Genomic DNA, 14,646 nt, shown 5'->3' with positions numbered 1-14,646 from the left:
TATCATACTAAGTGCAGACCTTTTGTATAACATGTTGAATTCATTGATGGTTGCTACAAGTCAGGCATGACTGAGCAACTTCACTTTCACTTTTCACTTTCACACGTTGGAGAAGGAAATGGCAACCCACTCCAGTGTTCTTGCCTGGAGAATCCCAGGGACGGGGGAGCCTGGTGGGCTGCCATCTGTGGGGTCGCACAGAGTCAGACACAACTGAAGTGACTCAGCAGCAGCAGCAGCAGCAGTGGAAAGCTCATGAGCTCTGGGTTAAATGTTAAGACAAAAAAATAGTAGTTCTGAAACTGGCTTTAGTATATGGGACAAATTTTCTGTTTTTGTTTTAATGTCTCTGAGCCTCTCTTTTTTCACCATTATAGACAAGATAATCAACCTTTCCCAGGGTGATTGGGAATAACCCAAAAAGCAAGAAAAGCAGGCAGCATGGAACACACTGCAAATCCAGTGCTAACCAGGCCCAGGCCTTCAGAGAGTGTGTTCTTTCCTTCTAAACCACAATTGAGGAATGGATTCTTTAAAGTTTTCCATTTTTTAAAAAGTTGAATATTTCATTAGCTACAATAATTTTTACTTGCTAAATTAATAGGACTTGGACTCAAATTGTAAATTTTCAAGTGCTTCTCTGAACCATATATAAATATAATGTGTCCTTATAGGAAAAGATCACCTACCAATTATTAAAAGTGTTAACATCTCAGATTAAATAGCATGAGGATTTGATTAAGAGTCAAGTGCTGGCTCTAAACATAGTAATTTATACATTGCAGTTGGGTATTATCAGTTCTAGAGCCTAGTAAAAGCCAAGATGGTTTCAGTGTAGGTTTGTAATTTAAATTTTTTCTAGAGCGTCATCCTATGTAAAGTCCTTATTTTTCTTTTATCATCAGCTGTAATCTATGATTATGTGGTGCAGGCTCTGTTATGTAAACTTGTTTTATGTCATGCTTCATCCAAAACCAGAGTTCTTAAATAAAGAGTTAGAAAAAGAAATAGCAAGTCCCTTAGCCAGGACATGCATGCGTGCTCAGTTTCTCAGTCGTGTTCAACTCTTTGTGACCCCATGGACTGCAACCTGCCAGGTTCCTCTTCCATGAGATTTCCCAGGCAAGAATTCTGGCATGGGTTGCCAATTCCTACTCCAGGGGATGTTCCTGACCCAGGATTGAACCTGAGTCTCCTGCACTGGCAGATGGATTCTTTATCACTTAGCCACCTGGGAAGCAATGACAATATTATGGTATTAAATCCATCATGGAAAAACTCCTGAGACTCGATCATTTTAATGTGTTAAATTTTGCTGCAATGAGATAACATGTCCACTCTTGTAAAAGTGCATCAATAAGTGTTTGTTGCCTGGCTAAAGCTTAAAACAAAGATAAGAACCTTGATAGGGAGTTTGGACAGGAGTAACTTTGATATATAGGCTTTAGATCTTACTGCCAAATGTTTTTGACCACTGTACTAAAGGTATAATTTATTTAAAGCTAAGTTTAGATCTTTAAAAGGGAGATCAATAAAGAAAGAAATGAAGAAAATGGTAGAGTTTAGCCATCTGCAGAAGTGAATCCATCTAAGGTAGGAATTCCCTGGTGGTCCAGTGGTTAGGACTCCAAGCTTCTACTGCAGGGGTACAGGCTTGATCACTAGTCAGGGAACTAAGATTTACCCAACCTTATGGCACACACCAAAAAAAATGGGAAAAAAAAAAAAAAGAGTTCATCTGAGAGAAGATTTATGTACCTGGGGATGAAGGGAATTTGGGAAATCTCCAGGTCTGATCATGTGACCAGAATGGATCTTCATGGTTGGGACACAAGATATCTGTAACGTGCATTACAGTATAGTGAAATGATTCTGGAAAGGTAGAAGTCTGAATGGAGAGTAACAAAAAGGCAGTTACCATATTTCATGCAATATATTGAAAGATATTAAAAATGTGGATCTTAGAATCAGTGAAATAAGGTATAATAAGAATTTATCAGACCAAAATTTGTTCAGGGGGCTCTGTTTCATCAGATCATAGAGGGATCTGATCTCATGAGACATGGAACACTCAAGAGATTATTTTTATCCAAGTTATGTTTTTTCCATAACTTGAATAAAATACTCACATATTACCATCTATATCTGTTCTTTTTCTGGAGTCACAAGGCAGCTTGCCAATAACTATTTCAGACTTACAGGTACATAGATTACCAAGAAAACTTGGTCTAGGCAGCAAAACTGTGATTTTGATTGGTTTGAGAGTATTCCCCTGTAGCCTGACCTAATGAACTGATAAAATAAGCATTTAGATTTAGCTTCTCATGGACTAGACTCAGAGGCAAGGCTTTTCCCACAACAAACCTGCAAGTCAGGCTTTGCCTGGGCAGTGAACTCAGCTCATTGACATCCTATAACTGCAACATAGGCACTTAAGCTTCAAACCCTATCTTGGAAAAGTAGAAAAAAATTTCAAATTTAGCAATTTTGAGAACAAGAGAAGCACGATGGACATAGGTGAATACAGTAGCATAAAATTCAGGCTGTCATTCTCCCGATGTATGTTTATTTACCTAGTGCACACTGAGAGGTATTATATTCATATAACATGAGTTATCCTATAGCATATAACCAAGGTGCTGATCAGGACACATAGTCCAGGGATGGTCCACCCACTGTCGCTTAAATCAGGAAGCCCACATGACAGGAGGGACTCCAGGTTCTGTTGTTAACAGCTCTGGACCAACAAGCCATGTTGTGCCAGTTAAATACACTAAACGTCAGCAGTGGGTTTTTATTGAATGTTATGGTTTATTGACTATCACAGTAGATGTTAGAAGCAAGCTTGAATTGGTGACTTTAAAGACCTTCAAGATATGTCAGCCAAAATCATTCCGAAATCCTCCCATGCTTGCAGAAATAGTACGCAAGAACCTCAGGAAGGTTGTAACTTAAACCCTGAGGAATCAGGCTTGATATTCTAATAGCCTTCTGTCTAGCCCTTGCTGTATAGTTTCCTCATCCCCACCGGAAAGGCTTAGGATATTGCTTCTGGAAAGTTACCAAAGAAACCATCCACACCTGACAGTAGTCAGAACACTTGAAAGAACAGGAAGGTGGGACTTTGTGAACCTCTCTGAGCCAGGTTGCATAAACTATCTGGGCTCTGCTTACTAATGAGAGATTTTTATTTCTCTTTCTCTCTTTTTTAAAATTTGTTTTAGTTTTGTTTTTATTTTTTGAGTGTTTGTTTAAATAAATGTCTGAGACGCTTTTGTTGTAAACTGAAAGCAAGGTTGTGGGGAAATAGCTAACCTTGACTTTCATCAAACTTATTTCAAGGATGCAGCATCTATCCAAAGAAACCTAATAATTGCATGTAACCAAAGTTTTCTGGGAGGCCAGAGGAACTCATAAAAGCTGCTTTAATATGACTGATTTTGATGTATAAAATCTGTATCTTATTCATCTTTGTATCCCCAGGACATGCATGCCATCCACATAGCAGGTGTTTACTTAAGTATTTATCAAGTAAATCAATGACTAACAAAAGAGTCGGACACGACTGAGCAACTGAACTGAACTGAACTCTGTTTAGTCTTTTTTTGGAACAGACTGGTTCCAAATAGGAAAAGGAGTACGTCAAGGCTGTATATTGTCACCCTGCTTATTTAACTTATATGCAGAGTACATCATAAGAAACGCTGGGCTGGATGAAGCACAAGCTAGAATCAAGATTGCTGGGAGAAATATCAATAACCTCAGATATGCAGATGACACCACCCTCATGGCAGAAAGCGAAGAACTAAAGAGTCTCTTGATGAAAGTGAAAGAGGAGAGTGAAAAAGTTGGCTTAAAGCTCAACATTCAAAAAACAAATATCATGGCATCTGGTCCCATCACTTCATGGAAAATAGATGGAGAAACAGTGGAAAGAGTGACTGACTTTATTTTTTGGGGCTCCAAAATCACTGCAGATGGTGATTGCAGCCATGAAATTAAAAGATGCTTACTCCTTGGAAAGAAAGTTATGACCAACCTAGACAGCATATTTAAAAGCAGAGACATTACTTTGCCAACAAAGGTCCGTCTAGTCAAGGCTATGGTTTTTCCAGTGGTCATGTATGGATGTGAGAGTTGGACTATAAAGAAAGCTGAGCACTGAAGAATTGATGCTTTTGAACTGTGGTGTTGGAGAAGACTCTTGAGGGTCCCTTGGACTGCAAGGAGATCCAACTAGTCCATCCTAAAGGAAATCAGTCTTGAATGTTCACTGGAAGGACTGATGTTGAAGCTGAAACTCCAATACTTTGGCCATCTGATGTGAAAAGCTGACTCATTTGAAAAGACCCTGATGCTGGGAAAGATTGAAAGTGAGAGGAGAAGGGGACATCAGAGGATGAGATGGCTGGATGGCATCACCAACTCAATGGATGTGAGTTTGAGTAAACTCCGGGAGTTGGTGATGGACAGGGAGGCCTGGCATGCTGCAGTCCATGTGATCACAAAGAGTTGGACATGACTGAGCGACTGAACTGACTGACTGAACTCTGTTTAAGTTATTTTATTTTTAATCTTTATTTATTTGATTGCACTGGATCTCAGTTGTGATGTACGGGATCTTCAATCTTTGTTGTGGCATGAAGAATCTTTAGTTTATGGCCCCCAAACTCTTAGTTAGGATCTAGTTCCCTAACCAAGGATCAAACCTTGGCCCCCTGCATTGGGAGCATGCCACTGGACCACCAGGGATGTCTCTGTTATTCCTAATTGTTGTACATCTATCTCTATCTCACAGATTATGATCATCTCCAGGAAAGGGCTTTATTTATCTTTGTATAAGTGGAACAGGCATTGCATGTGACACATAAAAGATGCTCAAAATGCTTTCATAGAGCGTTCCCTGGTGGCCTAAGGGTTAGGATTCCAGGCTTTCACTGCTGGGGGCCAGTGTTCAATCCCTGGTCAGGGAACTATTAATAAGATCCAACAAGCCTCACTACCCACCCCTCCCCAAAAAAGGCATTTCAAGAGTCGTAAGTAGTATCACCTCAAAGACAGGAAGCAGATGATGACACCTTCTCAGACACAGTTGTTAGGGACCTTTCTGCTGCATTGCTAATGAAATGTTGGTTTAATGAACTTTTATCTCTGAATCCAGTTTTCTGAGACATAATCTATATTTTAATGGCCTTTAGGCAGGTCAATAGAGGAAAGACTGAACAGGTAATTTACCTCCTTAATCAGGAAATCTTTCTGACTAAATAGGCTTCTTAATAAAGCACAGTATCTTAGTCAGTCTTTACTTCCTCTCCTTTGGCACAAAGGAAATGTTCAGCTCTTATTTTCCAAAACCTCAAGGTGTCTCAGTTAACCAGCTTCCCGTATGTGGCTTTGCTGGTTTGTGGACTGCTACTGAATTATAAAAGGTTTAAAAAAAAAAAGGAAGAAAGAGAAGTGATTGTAGTATTAATAAAAAATCCATCCTTGTTTAGAAAAAATTTCATCCTTGTTTAGAAACTCTAGTGGTAGTAGAGGCCACTCAACACCTACCTGATTTTTTTTTCTTAAAAGAAAACTCCTTTGCTTTAGGGATCAAAACATTTAATTGTTTTCGCCAACACTTTGTTCTGTGGATCCCTCTCAATCCATTTTCTCACGAAGATTTAGTAACAAAAGTTCTGATTAGGTATCACGTTCCCAAGACTTTCCTCTTAGACAGCATTGAGTCAGGTGGTGTAAGTGCTCACAGCCTACCACCTGGACATCAGCAAAACATCTGAGGGAAATGCGTGGATCCTTCAGTGGGTTGCTGCACCAGACATTTTAAAAAGCACATTTTCCTTGCAAAGTCACAGAATAGAAAGCACATGGGCTGATCTGGAGAAGCACAGATTATACTAGATTTCTATGTGGTTTGGGCTTCCCTGGTGGCTCAGACAGTAAAGCATCTGCCTACAATGTGGGAGACCTGGGTTCAGTCCCTGGGTCGGGAAGATCCCCTGGAGAAGGAAATGGCAACGCACTCCAGTATTCATGCCTGGAAAATCCCATGGACTGAGGAGCCTGGTAGGCTACAGTCCACAGGGTCGCAAAGAGTTGGATACGACTGAACGACTTCAATTTGGGCTTCCATGGTAACTCAGCTGGTAAAGAATTCGCCTGCATTGTATGAAATCCTGATTTGATTCCTGAGTCGGGAAGTTCCCCTGGAGAAGTGATAGGCTACCCATTGCCATATTCTCAGGCTTTCCTGGTGGCTCAAACTGTAAAGAATCCACCTACAATGCAGGAGACCTGGGTTTGATCCCTGGGTCGGGAAGATCCCCTGGAGGAGGCATGGCAACCCACTCCAGTATTTTTGCCTGGAGAATCCCCACAGACAGAGGAGCCTAATGGGCTTGCAAAGAGTTGGACACACCTGAGTGACTAAGCACTGCTATTTGGTTTAACGAATCAGAGATGCATTTATCTGTTTATATAGTATGGAGATCTCAGTTCCCTGACCAGGGATCAAACCCATGCTCTGTGCACTGAAAGCTCAGAGTCCTAACCACTGGACTGCCAGGGAATTCCCCAGAGGTGAATTTAACTGGTGATGGTTGTGTTCTTTGGTTGGCACTGCTTCCCACCTGGAGCCTGGTGGGACCATGCAGTCAAGGGCACCCCAGTCAACCAGTCAAAGACAGAGGAGTACTTCTGGGCCGACTTATTGCCAATACCCAGGAATTTAGAACAACCACAGCTATGCTGTGTAAAATGACCTCCCAGGTTATTTTGCTGCTTTCTCCAGCCCTGGGCTTGTAAGAAGCTTTAATAAATGTTTGATTTTAATTTTATCTTCTCAGATCCTTTTAATGGAACCATTTATTTCTCAGTCATCTCTATATCTTCTCTTTGACTTAAATCCTCAGCTATTAGACATAGCTCTCCTAATAAAGCCTTGCCTGATCACACTGGCAGAAACTTGCTTTTTTCTCTGTCTTCCTCTCCTGCTTTATTTTCTGACCAGCTGACATAGTATATCTTCATTTGTTGATTATCTCATGGGCTGGCAACTCAGGTGCACACACACACACTAATATAAGCTACGAGAAAAGCAAATTGTTTCATCTGTACCTTATTCCAAATGCCTAAAAGAATAGATGGATAATTTTCCACAGGATAAATAATTCAAAGAATCTGCCTCTTTATTCACTGATTCATCTATTTAAATAGCTTAGCTTGCATACAGTTTAGGATCTTGGGCTCAGAACACAGATTGCTTGAATCCTGTATCCTCCACTTAGAAGCTGCGTAGCCTTGGGCAATCACATAACCTCTCTGTGCCTCGGTTGCTTTTTCTTTTTTTTTTGTCATTAATGTAACAGAAATAAAAATATTGTCTCATTTATGAGTATTAAATGAGATGTTTGACCGAAAGAACTGAGGACAATGTCTGGACCATACATAGCCCATGAGTGCAGTGAGTGCCTATGAAATCTCATGTACTTAACAATCACGACTCATTTACTCAGCAAATATGTATATAATGTTTACCACAGGTCAGGTACTAAACTAGGTGCTGGAAATACAATGATGAACAAAACCAAAAATAGACCATGCCCTTACAGAGCTTATAATACAGTGGGAGAGACAATTACTAATCCAAGTAACCACACACATGAATGCAGAATTAAAACTGCCTTATATGTTAGGAAGAACTTGGGCAAGAGTATATTTACAGGGTCATTTCATCTGGTCAGAGATGGAGGAGGAAAAATTTCTGAGGGAAGTTGTGTATCAGTCAGTCAGTCAGTTAGTTCAGTTGCTCAGTCGTGTCCGATTCTTTGGGACCCCATGAATCACAGCATGCCAGGCCTCCCTGTCCATCACCAACTCCCGGAGTTCACTCAAACTCACGTCCATCAAGTCGGTGATGCCATCCAGCCATCTCATTCTCTGTCGTCCCCGTCTCCTCCTGCCCCCAATCCCTCCCAGCATCAGACTCTTTTCCAGTGTATGCTGCTGCTGCTAAATCACTTTAGTCTCCAACTCTGTGCAACCCCACAGATGGCAGCCCACCAGGCTCCCCCATCCCTGGGATTCTCCAGGCAAGAACACTGGAGTGGGTTGCCATTTCCTTCTCCAATGTGTGAAAGTGAAGTCGCTCAGTCGTGTATAGTGGGGTGAAAATAGATATAATATGCAAATTTCAAGTTGTTTTGTGTTCTGTGCTGTTTTGTCACCCTCTCTTTCTCTTCAAAGAGTCAGCAAGATAAGAATGAATGAATAGCCTTGAGTTAATGGTGATTCTGCCTTGAAGAAGAGGCTGGTCTCTGCTCAGGGAGCTGTGCTGAGGATGGGCTTCTGCTTCAGGCAGGGGGGCAAATGGAAATGGACAGGAGAATGAAATCTCTCCCCTCATCTAAGCTGGGGGTTTAAAAATATCATAGGAAAATATTGGGATGTATAATTAAGCCATTTTATTTGGACATAAAAGGAAAGTTGGAGTGCTGAAGTCTAGAGGGGTTTTGAACATCTGTTCATTTATAAATAAACATTTGTTTATAAAACAGTGTTCAGAGAAATTTTAGAGGAAAGATTAAGCTCATTCATAATCCCACCTCTGTAAAAATTAATTGCTTTTCCTTTTTTGTTTTCCCTTTCATTTTTGGGCTGTTATAACTGCAGGCATCCTTAAATGGTTGTATTCATGGGTTACACATAATTTCATGTCTTACAATTATGTGGTGGTGAATAGTCTTCATAATTATTCATATTAATCATTGTCCTCTTTTTATAAGTGGAGAAACTGAGCCTCATAAAGCTGCTAATGGCCATCCTCAACAAATTAAAGGTTAACCACCCTTTGTAAGAAAGGCAAGTCTTTGGACTGAAGAATTCAGTTAGTTGTATATTATCCCCTCAACTAACCCAGCACTTCAGCTGGATGACTACACAGGTACATAAAAAAAATTGGCCACACCTCAAGGCATGTGGGACCTTAGTTCTCCCACCAGGGTTCGAATCTACATCCCCTGTTTGGAAGGCAGAGTCTTAACCACTGGTGTGTCAGGGAAAGAGATGGGGCTTAAGGAGGCTAAAGGAAACCTCCTTAAAAGCTCCTGTATATCTCCTCTGTTCTCGATATTCTACTACAACACTACTTCACTCTGATACTGCATGTGTGGGTTTTCTGCTCATCAAGCCATTCTGCAACACCAGGTGGGTGTTGTTGAAACCTACAAGTTCATTCTGACACTATTTACCTGGAGACAGCACCAGATCCCACAGGCTGAGGGCTCAGTCTCAGAAGATGGTTCCTGACCTCCCTGCTTCAGAGGCCAAATGCAAGTGCAGGTTGTCACTTGTGATTCTGACTAACCAGCTATAAATCAGAAATTCCCACACTCCCCTCCTCAGTTCAGTTCATTTGCTAGAGTGGCTCACTGAGCTCAGGAAAACAGAGTACTTTACTCGATTATTATAAATGGAAGAGAGGCTATGGCAAAGGTCTGGGGAAAGGAGCAAAGATGACTTCTCCAGAACCAGCTCCCAGTACCTCCATGTACTCCAACCGGAAAACTCTCCAGACCTTTCTTATTAGGTTCTCTCAGATATGCAGATGACACCACTCTTAGGGCAGAAAGAGAAGAGAAAATAAACAGCTTCTTGATGTAGGTGAAAGAGGAGAGTGAAAAAGCTGGCTTAAAACTCAGCATGCAAAAAACTAAGATCATGGCATCCGGTCCCATCACTTCATGGCAAATAGGTGGGAAAACAGTGACAGACTTTATTTTCTTGGGCTCCAAAATTACCCTCCATGGCTAGACACTGTACTAGCTCTTAGGGATACTCGGAGACCCTTGAATTCAAGGAGCTTGTGCTTTAGTAAAGGAAAGAAGGAAGACAATGATAATATGTTAATATTATGATAATACATTATAATAGGATAAGAGCATATAACGAGATCAAACCAGTCAATCCTAAAGGAAATCAACCCTGATTATTTGTTGGAATGACTGATGCTGAAGCCAAAGCTCCAATTCTTGGGCTACCTGGTGCGAAGAGCCAACTTACTGAAAAAGACCCTGATGGTGGGAAAGACTGAGGGCAGGAGGAGAAGGGGGTGACAGAGGATAAGATGGTTTGATAATATCACCAACTCAATGGACATGAGTTTGAGCACACTCCGGGACATAGTGACGGACAGGGAAGCCTGGCATGCATGCTGCAGTCCGTGGGGTTTGCAAAGAGTTGGACACCACTGAGCAACTGAACAACAGTGTGGAGCTTCATCAAAAGAGAAAGTGTTAGTTGCTTACTGGTGTCAGACTCCTGTGATCCTGTGGACTGTAGCCCTCCAGGCTATTCTGTCCATGGAAGTCTCCAGGCAAGAATACTGGAGTGGGTTGCTATTCCCTTCTCCAGAGGGATCTTCTCAATCCAAGGACGGAACCTGGGTCTCCTGCATTTCAGGAAGATTCTTTACATCTGAGCTACCAGGGAAGCCCTGGAGCTTCATTGCATAGCTATAATGAATTAAATCTCTGACCACTGGTGACTAATTTAACTTCCAGCTCCTCTCCCCTTCCCAGAAGTTGGTGGTTGGATTGAAAATTCTAATCTACTAATTTGATTTAATCCTGATTGGCTCCCCTGGCAACCAGCCCCCATCCTTAGGGCTTTCCAAAAGTCACTTCTTTTTTCTTTTTTTTGCCATGTGGAATCTTAGTTCCCCCACCAGAAAATGAACCCATGCCCCCTGTAGTGAATGAATGTCTTTACCATTGGACTGCTGGTGCCCCCAAAGTCACTTACTGACATAAATTCAGGTGTGTTGTAAAGGGACTTGTTATAAATAACAAAAGACATCTTTATCACTCTTATCCTTCAGGAAGTTCCAAGAGTTTTAAAGAACCATGCCAGAAATGAAGTGAAGACCAACATTTGCTTCTCTTATTACAAATAACAATATGGGGTGAGGTTGAGGGTGGTCAGAGTGACAAGCCATGGCCAGAGAGAAGGCATCGCTAGCCAAGCCCATGATTTTGGACACATTAGTCTCATTAGCTTATCCATTGAGCTAAGTAGTTTGAGAAGACAAAGAAAACAAAACACGAAACTACAAATTGTTTCAAGCTTCGGAGTCTGAAGAATTATGAATAGTGATAAAAATATAGTCATAAATAAGACAATGTTGACATAAAGATAAGGAGGGGTACAATTAAAATTCATTATGACACAATAAGAAGCTCTGGTCTAGGCTTGTTGCAGTAAAAAGGACTTTGCCAAATGAATTATTCAAGGAGAAATGAGCTGAATGAGGGAATCCTCCCTTGACTTGGCCATAGTTCAGACTTAATTCAGACTTTCTCCCCATGTAATAATATAGCAAACAGTAATGAATAAGCATGTGTCATTTGTTACTTGAGTACTTTGCACTGAGTGCAAAGCTTGGCATTAGTCCTCTTTGGATATCTGAACCTTTCATAGTAACTGAGGGAGAGGAGCATCATGAATGTAATCTTCCATTTAAAATTAATCAATAACAGATTCAAGAAAAGTGTATGGAATCCATGATCAATAACAGATTCAAGAAAAGTGTATGGAATCCATGTGAATCCTTTTCCTGATATTCTAAGCAAAAAAATTTAAGTAATTTTAATGAATGAGTATTTGTGTGTGAATTTGTTGTTGGCAGTGTTGTGCAGAGTCCTAACCACTGGACTGCCAGAGAAGTTCCTGAAGGTTAGTTCTTAAACTCTATTATTTGATTGGCAAAGAAGGTAACATTTAAGACTTCCCCTCTCTCAGGCTGGATTTGGTACCTGTACTGTTTAGGAGGGGGCTTCCCAAGTGGCATTAGTGGTAAAGAATCTGCCTACTAATGCAGAAGACACAAGAGATGTGGGTTTGATCCCTGGGTTGGGAAGACGCCCTGGAGAAGGAAATGGCAATGCACTCCAGCATCTTGTCTGGAATATTCCATGGACAGAGGAACCTCGTGGGCTACAGTTTATGGGGGTCATAGAGAGCTGGACATGACTGAGAGATTGAGCACACACATTGTTTAGGAGACTTTCAGCTGGTAACTGAACGACACAATTAAACACTAAGTCAATGTACTGGCTCATGAACTGGGGAGCTGAGAGATAAGATAAAAGTTTCCCCCAAGCATTGGCTCAATCCAGTAGTTCCAACTCTATGTCTCTGCAATTTCTCAGCTCATTTTCTGGCCTCTAGCAGGCTGGCTGCAACCAGTCAATTATGTCAACAAGCAGAGGGACACCTTAAACTTACACAGTGCTGTATGTCAGTGATATCTCAAGAAAACTGGAAGGAAAAAATACTGGAAGAAAGAAAAGCACAGATGCACGTGGAGAGGAAAGAGGGTCATATGCAAGAGTTCTCTCAAAAGAGCACAAACAGATAACCCACAATACATGGGGTGGAAGGTCTGCAAATCATATATCTGATCAAGGTCTGGTATCCAGAATATATAAAGAACTCTTACAACTCAACAGCCCAATTTAAAAATGGAAAAAGGATTTGAATAGACATTTTTCCAAAGATGTTATTTAGTTGCTAAGTCATGTCTGACTCTTTGCGACCCTGTGAACTACAACATACCATGCTTCCCTATCCGTCACTATCTCCAGGAGTTTGCTCAAACTCATGTCCGTTGAGTTGGTGATACTATCCAACCATCTCATCTTCTGTCACTCCCTTCTCCTGCACTCAATCTTTCCCACCATAGGGTCTTTTTCGATAAGTCATCTCTTTGCATCAGGTGGCGAAAGTATTGGAGCTTCAGCTTCAGCATCAGTCATTCCAACAAATACTCAGGGTTGATTTCCTTTAGGATTGACTGGTTTGATCTCCTTATATGTGCTTATCCTATTATAATGTATTATCATAATATTAATGTATTATCTTTGTCTCCTTGCTGTGTCCTTTACTAAATCACAAGCTCCTTGAATTCAAGGCCTCTGAGTATCCCTAACAGTTAGTACAGTGTCTAGCCATGGAGGGTAATCACTAAGTGCTTATAGTTTGCTTTATCAGCTCCTCTCTGATCCAGGGAAGAGAACTAAGCACAGGCTTCCCAGAAGTAGAAAAATGTGGACAGGAACTTGTCCACCTGGTCTTTTAATTTGGACTGGCTTATGTGGCAAGATCATGACCTGTTAGTGTGTGTGTGTGTGTTTTCCTGTGTGTGTGTTTAAAACATGAATTTCCGATTGTTTAAGAAATACCAATGCTGAAACTTCTCTGGTTGGTACAGTGGTTAAGACTGAGCTTTTCCTGCATGGGTCTTGGGTTCAATCCCTGGTCAGGGAACCAAGATCCCATATACAAAAAAAAAAGAAGAAAGAAGAAAGAAATACTAATACCTTATCCAACTTGTTACATCTTTCAAACACACATACATAGAGTCACATCCTCAGAGATAACTCCAATTTATGAACCAGAAAAAGATGTATTAGGCATCTTGAAGCAAAGATAAAGGAGAAATCAGGCCTTAGTAATTTAAAATGTTCTTTGAGATGGTAAATGAGCATGGACAAAGTGGAAAAGATAGAGATAATTTCTATTTTGTTTGAATTCCAGGGGCTTCTGATAAGGAGCTTTTGATTAGACTTATAAGGATCCTTTTAGCTCTAAAGCCTTCAAGTTGTGGGATTCCTCACAGAACAGCTTGTTGGGGGAAAGCATTTAAAGAAAGGTCATAGAAAATAATCTACAGCTTCAATTCTTTAGCTAAAAGTTATAATAGTGTTTTAATTAATTTGCAGGAGCCAGTATAACATGAGTTCTGAGATTTGTGGCTATAGTAAACTCACTAAGGAGAAATTAAGACATCAAGGAAGGGAAGAAATTTCAAGCTCACATTTGTAGGCAGAAAAGTGACACAGGAGCTTTATTAAGGGCAAGTGACAAGTAATGCAATTAGAGAAAAGTAATTCAATCTGAGTCCATAAAATGACAAATTTTGAGCTGTCAGATACAGCCTGGGGAAAGGATTAAACATTATCATGGATATGAAAACTATATTCTACAGAAACATATACAAAATTGGATGTTGACCTCAATATTAAATCGATATGATTTATAACATTGAAAAACTGGAATGCTAATTGTTTTAATTTTAATTGGAGTAGAGTTGCTTTACAATGTTGTATTAGATTCTACTGTATAGCAAAGTGAATCAGCTATACATATATATTCATCCCCTCTCTTTTGGATTTCCTTCCCATTCAACCAAATTGTTTTTAAAAGGAAGTTGTTTTAAGAAGCTATTGTCCATGTACCCATGAAATAATATACACGTAAGAAGATACATTGTTCTAATAGCAATCTTCAAGTTGATGAATTACTTTTAGGCATGAAATATTGTCTTGTGAATCCATGATGTCTGTACAAGTGGTAGGGATTATTAAAAAAAATAATAATAAATTAAAACATGTCCAGTGATTCGGGGTTTTAGTGGATTATCTCAGGCCAGTTATAGTACTGCTAGGAGAATTGTTGGGGACACAGGAAAAGGTCTTCTGGAAAGTCACGTGGGAGATGGAGGACCAGGTGGAAGAGAAGGAAGCTCTTTGGTCATTTCCATCTTTCTCAGAACACATCCCTTAACACAAGACAACAAGGCAGAGG

The sequence above is a fragment of the Moschus berezovskii genome, chromosome 15 (assembly GCF_049115385.1).
Source record: "Moschus berezovskii isolate FMDL1 chromosome 15, NW_MosBer_1.0, whole genome shotgun sequence".
In the NCBI taxonomy this organism is placed as follows: domain Eukaryota; kingdom Metazoa; phylum Chordata; class Mammalia; order Artiodactyla; family Moschidae; genus Moschus; species Moschus berezovskii.
Note: the sequence above shows the minus strand (reverse complement) of the source record.